This window comes from Micropterus salmoides, unplaced genomic scaffold (assembly GCF_014851395.1).
Source record: "Micropterus salmoides isolate LMB-PRFRI ecotype aquatic unplaced genomic scaffold, ASM1485139v1 Ms_hic_scaffold_15, whole genome shotgun sequence".
NCBI lineage: Eukaryota > Metazoa > Chordata > Actinopteri > Centrarchiformes > Centrarchidae > Micropterus > Micropterus salmoides.
Window position 1 is genome coordinate 13,032,670 of NW_024040596.1, and position 11,231 is coordinate 13,043,900.

General features: G+C 42.9%; 1 long non-coding RNA gene across 1 annotated transcript; it reads right to left on the minus strand.

The window, feature by feature from the left end:
* Positions 1 to 399: 399 nt before the first annotated feature.
* On the minus strand, positions 400 to 1,565 carry LOC119903721. The gene is made up of 4 exons (XR_005444556.1): positions 1,240 to 1,565; positions 1,104 to 1,124; positions 781 to 941; positions 400 to 573 (listed from the first exon to the last, which is right to left on the minus strand). It is a non-coding gene; the product is annotated as an uncharacterized LOC119903721 (long non-coding RNA).
* Positions 1,566 to 11,231: the final 9,666 nt, after the last annotated feature.

An 11,231-nucleotide genomic window follows, 5' to 3' on the forward strand; every position in this document is an offset into this window, starting at 1 on the left:
TGTGCTAGCAATTGTTTTGTGTGAAAATGTCCTTCAGTATTTATTTAACTGTGTGAGTTTGAGCTAGGCTCAATTAGACACAGGCACAAAAACCCTGGTAGGACCATGCAAAGGAGATTCCAGAGACGTGGTAGTTTACCACTTGACTATCTCTCAGCATCACAGTAACTATAACAAAACAAATTAATTTACTTGTGATACACTAGTGGAGACTTTAGGGATCGCATCAAACAAACATGTCCCATATGTGATGCCTAATAGAGTAGAAAGGATACCCTTTTGGACCTGACAACGCCACCTCCTGGTAAGGGCAGGAGGAACCCTTTAAAACCCTGGATATATAAGGTTGTGTGTCGTGAACTCTGATTTACCCTGAACAGGAACAATTACAAAGAGGTATACGTTGTACAAGAGTAAGTACATTTTATTACAAAATATATTGTTAAAATCCCAATTAAAATACCAACGGGATAAGTAAAATTAGCCTGATAATAAATTGGTTGGGAAAAACAGTGTTACTCTCCTCAGGGTACGAAGGTCAGGTCGGCTCGTAAACACCACCCCGATCAGCAACTGTGGGAGACAGCAGACCCAACACCAAGAAGTACATGCACTCCGCTAAATGAATAAATGTAAAATGTAAATTTCTATGTCACTATACGCTTAACATCTAAACTATTCACTACACACTTAGCATCTAGACTATTCATTACAAAATAGCATGCAATGTCAAATTTGAGTATACACGGCACTACAGAATGTCACTCAGTGCAGTCTCACCACTGAAAGGGAGGCAGTGTGCCGACACGGACCCAGCTTTGTACAGTCAAGCTGTATTTAAACCACCATCCAAAATATGACCCCCAGTAGATGCCCGGTACAGAACATCAATTCCAATCACAGTGGAGCACTCGACCGAGCAACAGACATCTTAAAAGGGACTAGAAAACAAATTAACAAAAGAAACAAAAAGATAAAACAACAATAGAAAACACTGGCTGACCTGGTCCGCCTTTAAACAAACAAACAAACGACATTAGTTGCAGGTTCCAAAATTATATTGCCTTACACATAATTAACAGAAGAATAAAATATAAACCTACTTTGCGAGGTTACACAAAGTCCTGTAGCACAGTAATGCAGCAAGAGGGAGGGAGAAACATTATAAACAAAACATTATATATAACACAGGGCTAAAACTCATTAAAATACACAGACAGACACATGTATATCGTTTACCAGTATCTCCGGATCCCTACATCCACAGCAGCTGATTTGTGGCCACAATAGAATAGCATTAGCTGAAACCATTCCATACAGCTTGCAACACTGATAGGCATTACCATCATTCTTCTCCAGTTCCCTCCATGGAGGATGGGATACTCACGAGAGGGAGAGTGCACCCCGCAAGATGTGCTCAGTGGAAAGCAAAAGACTCTCCACTGAGACTAGCAAACCTTCTATCACTTCCTGATTAGCTGCAGGTCATATGACCTTGTCATGTGACCATGCATGTGCACTCATGTGACTATGCATGTGTACCAATCACCTACATTACCACATCCACCCCCCAAAAAAATGGTGTTTCCCCGACGCTCAACTCACTCACAACCATGGCTTAAACTGGGAATTACTAACTATCTCAGGCCTCAGGGGAGCAGTAGCCCTTTCCACCACCATATTGTTAATTGCCACTGTGGACCTTGGCAGGTTGTGTGGGTTCGGATTCTTCACAGCAGTAGCCTGGGTGGTACGTCAAAGGTCTGACGTCTCCTGCCTGCCATGAAGTATGGCGGCGTCATCCTCAAGAGCCCCACTATCCAGTCTTTGGGGGGCCCCATACTCTGTTGGGGTCAAGCTCTTGAACATCCTGCAGGGTTGTGGCAGCCGGCTGAGGGAGCAATTCCCTACCTAACTATGCCTTCATCTTTTCTACTGTAAGGGTTACTCTCTTGAGGGTTAGATGGTATGAGTAGCGTAGGCACCACTGGTGCGGATGGCAGAGTTTCGAGCTGTGCTGCCCTTATCTCAGTCCTATTCACCTGTCTCACAATGCCAGTGCCATCAGCTAGTTTGATGGTATACGGCCCACCAGGTTCTGTTGGCACTCTAACCATTTGATAAAGGACTGGTGACCAAATGTCCTGGATCTTGCAACGACCTGGACTGTGATGATCCTTCAAGTGGACCGACTGTCCTTCTCTGAAGCCAAGGTCGCGAGCATGTTGGTTATGGTGTTGCTGGCGAAACTCTGCTGCCTCTTCTAGGTTTCTTTGGGTGAGATTTCATGCTACCTGGTGCTGCCAAATCCACTCATCACAAGAGCTGGTTGTTGTTTCAGCGGCATCTGCAAGTCCACCGAGAGATGGGGTGTAACCCCGAACATTAAGAAATAAGTGGAATGACAAGTAGAGCGATGCGTGGAGGTGTTATATGCCCAGACCACACATGCTGAGAGATGTACTTTGGCCACACACGCTCCTTTTGAGGGGGGAGAGATCGGAGCAGGTCATGAAGTGTGCTGTTAAATCTCTCACATTGGCCATTTCCTTGTGGATGGTATGGTGTGGTCCATACCATCCACAAGGACCATGGTCAAAATTTCTCCCCTGATCAGAGTGCATCCTTTTAGGCCCCCCAAACCGGTTGAAACAGCTGTCAACCAGGATCTTCGCTACTGTAACAGCACTTTGGTCCTTGGTTGGCACGGCCTGTGTGTATTTAGAAAAGACATCAGTCATGACCAACACATTCTCTCTTCAGTCTGTTACATGTTCAATCAGGGTGAAGTCAATGGCAAGTATCTCCAGTGGCTGAATGGAAAGAAGAGCACCCTGGTAGGTCTTTAGCTTGGGTTGGACAGCCTTGGACAGTACACAATGGTGGCAGTTTTGACAGTACTTTTCTATTTCTGCTCCCATCCCTGTCCAGTAACATCTTTGTCTCGCCAGATCGGTGGTCCACCACATAACCTGGTGTCCATGCTGGTCGTGAAGGCTGTTTAAAAGTTCTTGATGAAGGCACATGGGCAGAAGCAGTTGAGTGTATGACTCACTATGAGGAGCAGTGGCACATCTGTACAGAAGGCCGTCTTTTTCCAGGTTGCGATCCCACTGCCGAAGTAGATGCTGGACATCCTCTGTGGCTTTCCCATCCTCCAGAAAGAAAGAAAAACCTTTAGAGTTGGATCAGCGCTCTGCAGAGTTGACAGTTCAGCCACTGATTGACTCAGAAAGACTCCAATTTGCTGTTGTGTAACCAACTCACATCCCTCAGGGTCATTGTAAGTGACTGGAGTGCTCCTGGTCTGCTGGCCAGGCTCCTCATGTTCTGCCTGGTCACTGTACTGGCGGCAGAGAGAATCAGCATTACCATTATTCTTCACTGCTCAATAATGCACATTGAAGTTAAAGGCCGCTAGTTGGGCTGCCCATCGTTGTGTGGTTGCGCCTAGTTTGAGGTTCTGAAAGTGACTTAGGGGATTATTATCAGTGTACACTGTGCACTTGCTGCCTAGCAAATATTCCCTAAATTTCTCTGATCTTGCCCACTTCAGTGCTGAGAACTCTAGTTTCATAGAGTTATTCATAGTTTTCAGTCATGTGACATGCGCGGTGACCTGGAGGGCAAAACAACAGACCAACATATCGGCTCACAGCGCGACTCACCCGTAGAGATGCCACAAAAGAAATTTTAGAATTTTATTTGCATCACCTCACAACTTAAGAAAAAGAAACACAAACTGCAAGTGTTGGGCACTTCAGATCCATGTCACAGCATTCGCTGCCGCATTACTACCATAAAAAAAACGCCAGGTCCCTGCCGCCGCTCGACTGCAGTATGTTTACGTTTACCTTAGGGAATCTCTCACCTAACACAGCCGAGGCTGGTCTTTTCCTGGATTAGTGTGTACGAAAGCACAACTACCATATGGCATTTTGGCAACTCCAATGTAACAAACTCATAGTTACAGTGTATCACTTATTTCCTGGTTCGTAGGCAGCAGAAAATAACGTTTTTTTTGCCCTCCAAGGAAGCATTTTCCTTGAAATGTGAAAACCTGTGAAAACTATGAATAATTCTCCATGTCATGCTCAGAACCTTGCAATGAACGGCTGGCATAGGCAACTGGCTTTAACTTACCCTGCTGGTCTTCTGAAAGGAGTGCCCCTAACCCCTGATGACTAGCATTTACTTCTAAGACAAACAGCTTGGTGAAATCAGCAAAAGCTAAGATGGGTGCACTTATGAGCATCTCCTTAAGGTCACTGTAGCTTTGCTCACACTTCTCAGTCCACATACTGGGTGGGACTGTAGCTGGCATTGTTCTGCTTTGTTTGGCTACTTTGATGACCTCAGGCACAAGTTGGTGCAAGGGGGCAGCTAACTGTGCGAAAACCTTTACAAAGCGGCGGTAATAACTGCAGAAGCCAAGGAATGATCGGACTGCTGTGACATCCCGGGGTCGCCTCCAGTTCTCCACAGAGGAGATCTTCTCCGGACCAGTTGCCACTCCTTCACTGGTAACATGGTGCCCAAGGTACTGTACCTCCTTCCTAAAGAAATGACATTTGCTTAGTTTGGCATTCAGACCCTTCTGCAGAAAACGGCTAAGAACCACCTCCAGCCTTTGCAAATGCTGCTCAATGGAAGAGGAAAAGACAATGACATCATCCAAATATAGGAGGACTGAATGGAAGCTCTGATCACCAAATATCCTTTCCATGAGCCTCTGAAAGGTCCCAGGAACATTGCATAAGGCAAAAGGCATTCTCTCAAATTCAAAGAGGCCAAATAGCGTACAAAAGGCTCTCTTAGCTTTGTCTCCTTCAGCTAAAGGGACTTGATTATAGCCACTTGCCAGGTCAAGTGTAGACAACCACTGAGCACCAGAAAGGGCATCCAAAGACTTTTCGATGTAGGGTAATGGATAAGCATCCTTCCTCATTTTAGCATTGAGTAGCCGATAGTCAACACACATCCTCCTGTCTTCTTCCGCACCAAGACAATCGTTGACGCGAAAGGGCTGCTGCTCTCCCTAATCACTTTACTATCAAGGAGCTGCTGAATGTGATCTTTCACCGCCTGCCACTGTGTAGGAGGTATTCGCCTATATCTTTGACAGACTGGGGCCTCATCAAGAAGTAGTATCTCATGTACAATCTCATCTGTGCACCCTAGATCTCCCTCATGCTTAGCAAAGACATGATTATACCTCTCCAATTACTCATTTGCCTGTTTTTCTTCTGCAGGTGAAAGCCCTGGCCAGTTTAAAGCTGCAATGGTGTCAGAGATGGTAACAGGGGGACCTCTTGCAGTCTGTGCGCTGATTACAGCCACCTAGTCACCTCCCTCCCTCAAAACTCAGCTGTTGTTCTGCTCCCCCCAACTGGATGCAACATTCCAAACCTGGAATGTGGGGATCTGCCCAAAATGACTTTCACTACTAGTCTCATTACCACCATTTCACTTTTCCACAGAGCTCGTACCTGAGGGTCCCATGGCAGCTGGGGTAGGGTTTGATTCCGGCTGGACACTGGGCACACTGGAGGCTCGTTGCCTAGCGCCTGGCGACACTGGCGGAGGACATGTCCAGGCTTCCAGCAACGGAGGCAGATGGGCAAGCCTTCTGGAAAAAACTGATAATTGGGGTTACGGGAATGAGAAGCAGACTGATTGAGTACAGATTCCATTTTAGATAGACTCTTTACAATGATTTCAATTTGCAACTGTTGTTTGTTAAATTGTTCTTGCAAAACAAAGAGCTCTGATTTGTTTCCAGCCCCCACTGCATGACAGGCCCCTTTTTATATTCACATCAACCCCACAGTGATGAAGTCCAGCTCGAGTTTGCCTAAGGGGTCCCTCACTCTCCTCCACCCACCTAATGGCTTCCTGTCACAGGGCTAAGAAAGAAATGGAGGGGCGTTGTATTACAATACTCTTCAACTCCCCCCGCAATGATACATCATGCACATGTTCAACAAACTACTCTCTAACCAGGATATCTGGGTCAGTCAATCTATCAGGGTAAGCACGTTGAACATTTTCAATGAATGTACCTCCGCTGTACCTTCCGCTCCCTGATCCACGCTAATTTCAGCAGCTAAAGTTAACAACTTTAAAATGAGAGTCAAAGGGAAGGAAAAATACAATAAACATGGAAAACAAGCAATGAGATCAACTTGTCATCACTAGCCAGTTCCCATCATAGGTTTGTCTCAGCTGTCTTCAACAGCCTTTTTCCTGAAGTCTAGCTCCAGCCACTGTTTTTTTAATCCAACAAAAATTTAAAATAAACCAAAATTCATTAAAAAAAATGTATGCCTCTTTAAAAAAAAATAGACAACAACGCCATGATATGCAATAATATAATTTCTCAAAAACGTTTAGATGTGTTTGCCATGACATTTGGCGTGGGCATTATTTCCATTCAAATAACCTGACTTTTCCTTAAGTGCCACCACGTGGTCACATGTGGCTTTTCCAGCACAATGGTTCTCGATAAGATAATTACTTTTTATTAAGTAAACGCATGCTTTGCATTAAATTGCTGTAAACAATCATGGTCCTTGACATACTATTAATTTATGTGAGTTGTTCAGAACAAAATCATATTCCTAAACGATGACCTCTTTGGATCTAGGTCAGCGATTCCCAAAGTGTGGTGCGTGCAACCCAGGGGTGTGTGAGCTGCCTCTAGGGTATGCGCGACAGGAAAAATGTAATGGTGGTGCAGTATTGTAACAACTACAACAATCATTTTTGGGGGGAATTTTTCATGAAATTAAACTCGAATTGAAAACTTTCCTATGTAAATTTAATTTAAAATTAAAAACGTTACTATTAATAGTTATAGCTCACAGGAAATAGTGACTCACACACCTCGTTTCCTCTATTCTGGCAGTAAATGTACGGTGTCTGTTACAGTGTGTTAGCTTCTCAAGACCAAGAAAAGTCTGTTGTTTCCCTCCTGCTGGAAAAGTGAAGCCGGTTAGAGCTAAGTTAGCTAACATCTCCCCTCCCCTTCAGACTGTGCAGCTGAGCAGGAAAGCTTCTACAGCAGCTACATAGCTGCTATGTAACTTAACATTAGCTCAATTTATAGAAAGTAACTGGAAGCTCTATTTTATTACTGCCTACTTGTCCAATGTTGAGAACATCAGGTACAAACTTAGACTAAACTGACCTGCAGCCTGCAGCTCTGTCCTATACAGACTGATTAAATTATTTTTCAGTTTTCAGTCTGAAAAAGTGGTTTTGGAAAAGAAAGGATGGGGGTGACTGGAGGTGCTGAGATTAGTAAAGCTAATTAAGTGATGCGAACTAGTCCTTTTAAGCGAATGAGGAAAGGTTCTTTTTGGATTTTAATGTGCAAATAAAATGCACCTCAGAAGTGAGGAGGTTTCTCATGTTGCCTATTTTTTATATTAATGTCTACAGATAAATGTCAGAAGCTGTAAAATGAAGACACAAAAGGCAAACATGAACAGTCGTATCTATAAGACTTGGGGGTGTGTGTGTGTGTGTGTGTGTGTGTGGGGGGGGGGGGGGGGGGGTTGCTGTTTGTCCTTCCCCCGTGGCTGAAAAAAACCCTAGAGAAAACACTGATCGTGATGCAGAGTTTCAGTGAAAAGAAGACAGACGCGTGCTGTGTTTAAGCGGGTGACAGGTCTGCCTTTCAGGTAGCACCACCAATGAGTTGAAATGTGCATTTGTTTACTGTATGTATGTCTGAACATATGCTGATAATAAAAAAGCAAGACTAAAGACTTTTAAATATTGCCTTAACGTATGCTGATCATGTTTGTCTTGTTAGTCTGAATTGTTCATAAAGCCTTAGTACAAATTACTTTGATGCTACTTCTATATTTCCTAATAATAATATAAATATATTTTAGCCGTCATGAAAATGTCACTCATGTGAAGTTGAAGCACTGAAAAGGTTTGAAGTGTCAGTGTAAGCATGGAGTGTAAGAGCTGATACAGGTTGAAATCAGTTGTAATCATTGTGAAGTGTAAGAGCTGATACAGGTTGAAATCAGTTGTAATCACTGAAAGCATCTTAAATTTCAGTTCACATGGCACATGTGGCACAGAGCAAGTAAAATAATGTAGTCATAAGGATAATTGCAAAAGAGATAATTTCTTATTTTATACATAACCCAGCATTAATAATGTCAATTATAGTCTACAGTCAATCTAATAAACAAGGATATTAGACATATAGGACTACCAAATACATATTTCATCTGCAACAATATATGGCCTATAATCACATAAATGTCAGACCTGATTATGCTATAAACTACAAACTTTGGTAACACTTGTGAACAAGACAAACGTTTCACAAAGACATAGCTTTGCTATTACCATGGACATAAAGTGATGTGTATTTGCACAGTATCCAGACAAATGATCCAAATAAATGATCCAGATAAAAGCAGCTATAGATGTAACACAGTCATTAGTTAGTTTCTGTTCCATTTTATTAGGTTGCAAGTTTAAACATGTTTTAATTGTTTTCCTGTATTAATACTTACAACTGTTTGTTCCTTTGTTCAGTTCCACCAATCAGGACAATTGCTTGGGGAGGGGCCCGCCTTAGCATTTTCTGTTTTATAGGAATAGGTTGGTCATGGATGACATCACCGGGCCAAACCAAGTAGAGGGTTTTCCTCTCTTTATAGGAATGTTTCTTTTGGTTGTTTTTGGTAATTCTAAAAAAATTTGTACAGATCCCTGACTTGTTTTCTAGTCAGTGGGAGCGAAGTGAACTGATAACTAAGTTCCTAATGTTAAGTGATGTCTATGTAGTAAGATTATAGAATACATCAACCTGCATCAGAATAGGATGGGCTGAAGCAGTTTGGGTGTGAATTGAATATCTTATGTTACTGTGGGATTTGTGCACCCAAGGGGTTAAGAGCTCAGTAGTGATGGCCAAATGAAGCGTTCTGAAGCATTATTGCTTTCTAACACAATTGTGTCGAAAATGGTTCAGTATTCGAAGGTTAATTCACAAAATGCAAGACACCGCTATCTGCTGGTGAAGATAATGTAAAGCAACAAAAAACTGACAACCATAAAATGCAAGTCGGCTAATATGTTAATGCCAAACCCAGAAGAAAATTTATTGCACTCATTGGTTGCTCTTTTACAGCAGGAGATGCACAAAATTGCAATTTCAGCCTTAATTTTAGTGTTGTAGCTAACTGTTACCACCTGTCTCTCATATTTTGGTTCTAAAATTCACCAGGAGAAATGGGTGAGACAAAGTATTTGTATAGTACACTTAGTAAGCATACTAGCGGCCCTATCCATGAGTAAAATCTATATATTAACCTCAGATTTGCATGGAATAATAAAATAATAAAAAGTAATAAGCTTTAGGGCTTCAACGTTTAGTCGACGGAATCGACGACGTCGACAATAAAAATTCATCGATGTGAAATTTCATTGTCGACGCATTGTTACATAGATGCCGTTTAACCTCTTAACAGTCCTGTAAAATGAATGCAAAATGCCTATTCAAGGCATATCCAAAGTTACTTGAAGTAAATGTAGTTCTTTAACTATTTGGATTATACTCTATACTATTTGAAGTATACTCCAAATAGTTAAAGAACTACATTCAATTTACTTTCTAAGAAGCCCAAATGTTGTGGTGGCAGCCCGGCTGACGGTCAGTGTCCTGGTTTTTTCTTCTTTTTATCAGTTTTTCTGCTTTTTTCCTTGGTTTCCTGTTCTCTGCCTGCCTCCCTGTGTTTTCTCCCCTGTGTGCTCTCTCTCCCTCTGCTCCTGAGCCCAGCCAACTACCTGCACCTGCATCCCATCAGCCACCTCGTCAGCCTGCCACACACCTGCCAATAATCACCTCATGACTGCCTGTATTTCAACCCCGGTTCTCCACACCATCCTTGCTTGATCGTTGTTGCTCCATACCCGGTGCCACTTCTGTGTTCAGGCTTCCATGTTTCTTGTTTTTTCACATTTACCCTGTGCCTTGTCGCTGTCTTCCCTAACCTTGTCTCTCTGTCTGTTTCCCTCCCAGGTACACTCACCCTCGTCCTCCGTTCGGCTGGGCTCATCCACTGGCCCACTCCTCCTCGGACTTCCCTCATGGCGTCCTCCCTGTTCCCCCGCCTCTCCTCGCTTCCTCGGCCCCTGTGTCCTTGGTTCCCCGTGCCTGTGCTTCCCCGACGTCCTCCTCTCCCTCCACTCCAGTCCCTCTCACCCTTTTTCCCTCAATAAACCTCCTTCCCTCAGAGTGCTGCATTTGGGTCCTCTGTCCACACACCACACCCCGTAACACCAAACCTTCTCTGAAAGAAAACACTCTGGGATGTCTAACCCAAAAGTCAGAATGATTGTAAGTGCTACTGGAATTGATATAAGTTTAAACACACTAAAACTAATTTTTAATTTCCGCTTGAAAATGCTTGCTAACAAATCCATGCCGACAACTATAGCTGGGACTTATGAGCTGGAAAACACTGTAGGGCCATGTCTAATCCAAGTTTAAATTTCATACCAATACCATGAAAAATGACTATTTTACACAAGTATATGTCTTAGTGTATTTTTTCCTAACAGCACCGCCCCGTGGCGGCTGCTGCTGCATCGCTCCGTATTAGCCGGTAGCTTGACGCAGATGTGTTTTTTTTGCTGGTAGATCATGAACTTCCTGCTTAAAGCTGTATAGAGAGCCTAAGTCACTTCCTTCCGCTTCCGGCTCATGGGACCTTATTTTGGAAAAAATATGTACGGTAGTCAATGGCGAGAGACAACTTATCTTTTTATCCCGTTAGAATTGAACCCTGAATTACACATGATCCTGGTTAATTTAAAATATAATTGCAAATCAAGAAAGTTGCATTTTATTGTAAAACAGTAAAGTTACATGTCGTTTTGTGTGAAACCGCTCAATGAACCACATCTCTCGTCTCACACAATATACGTCACCAACATGTTAGCGCGGTAAAGCTAGCTAACGTTCATTGCTTTCTTGCTACATAATGTAGCTATGTTCCACGCAGAAATATATCTCACCTGATGTGTTTAATCCAACGACTCCTGGCTCTTTTATCGCATCATCCTCTCATATAAGTGTTTTGATGTTAGCTTCAGTAACGTTAGCTTCAGTCATTGACATAGAAAGTTACAAGATGCAACTTTTGGGTTTGTGGTCTTTATAATTACATATTTTCACAGTCATATATCTCAACAGT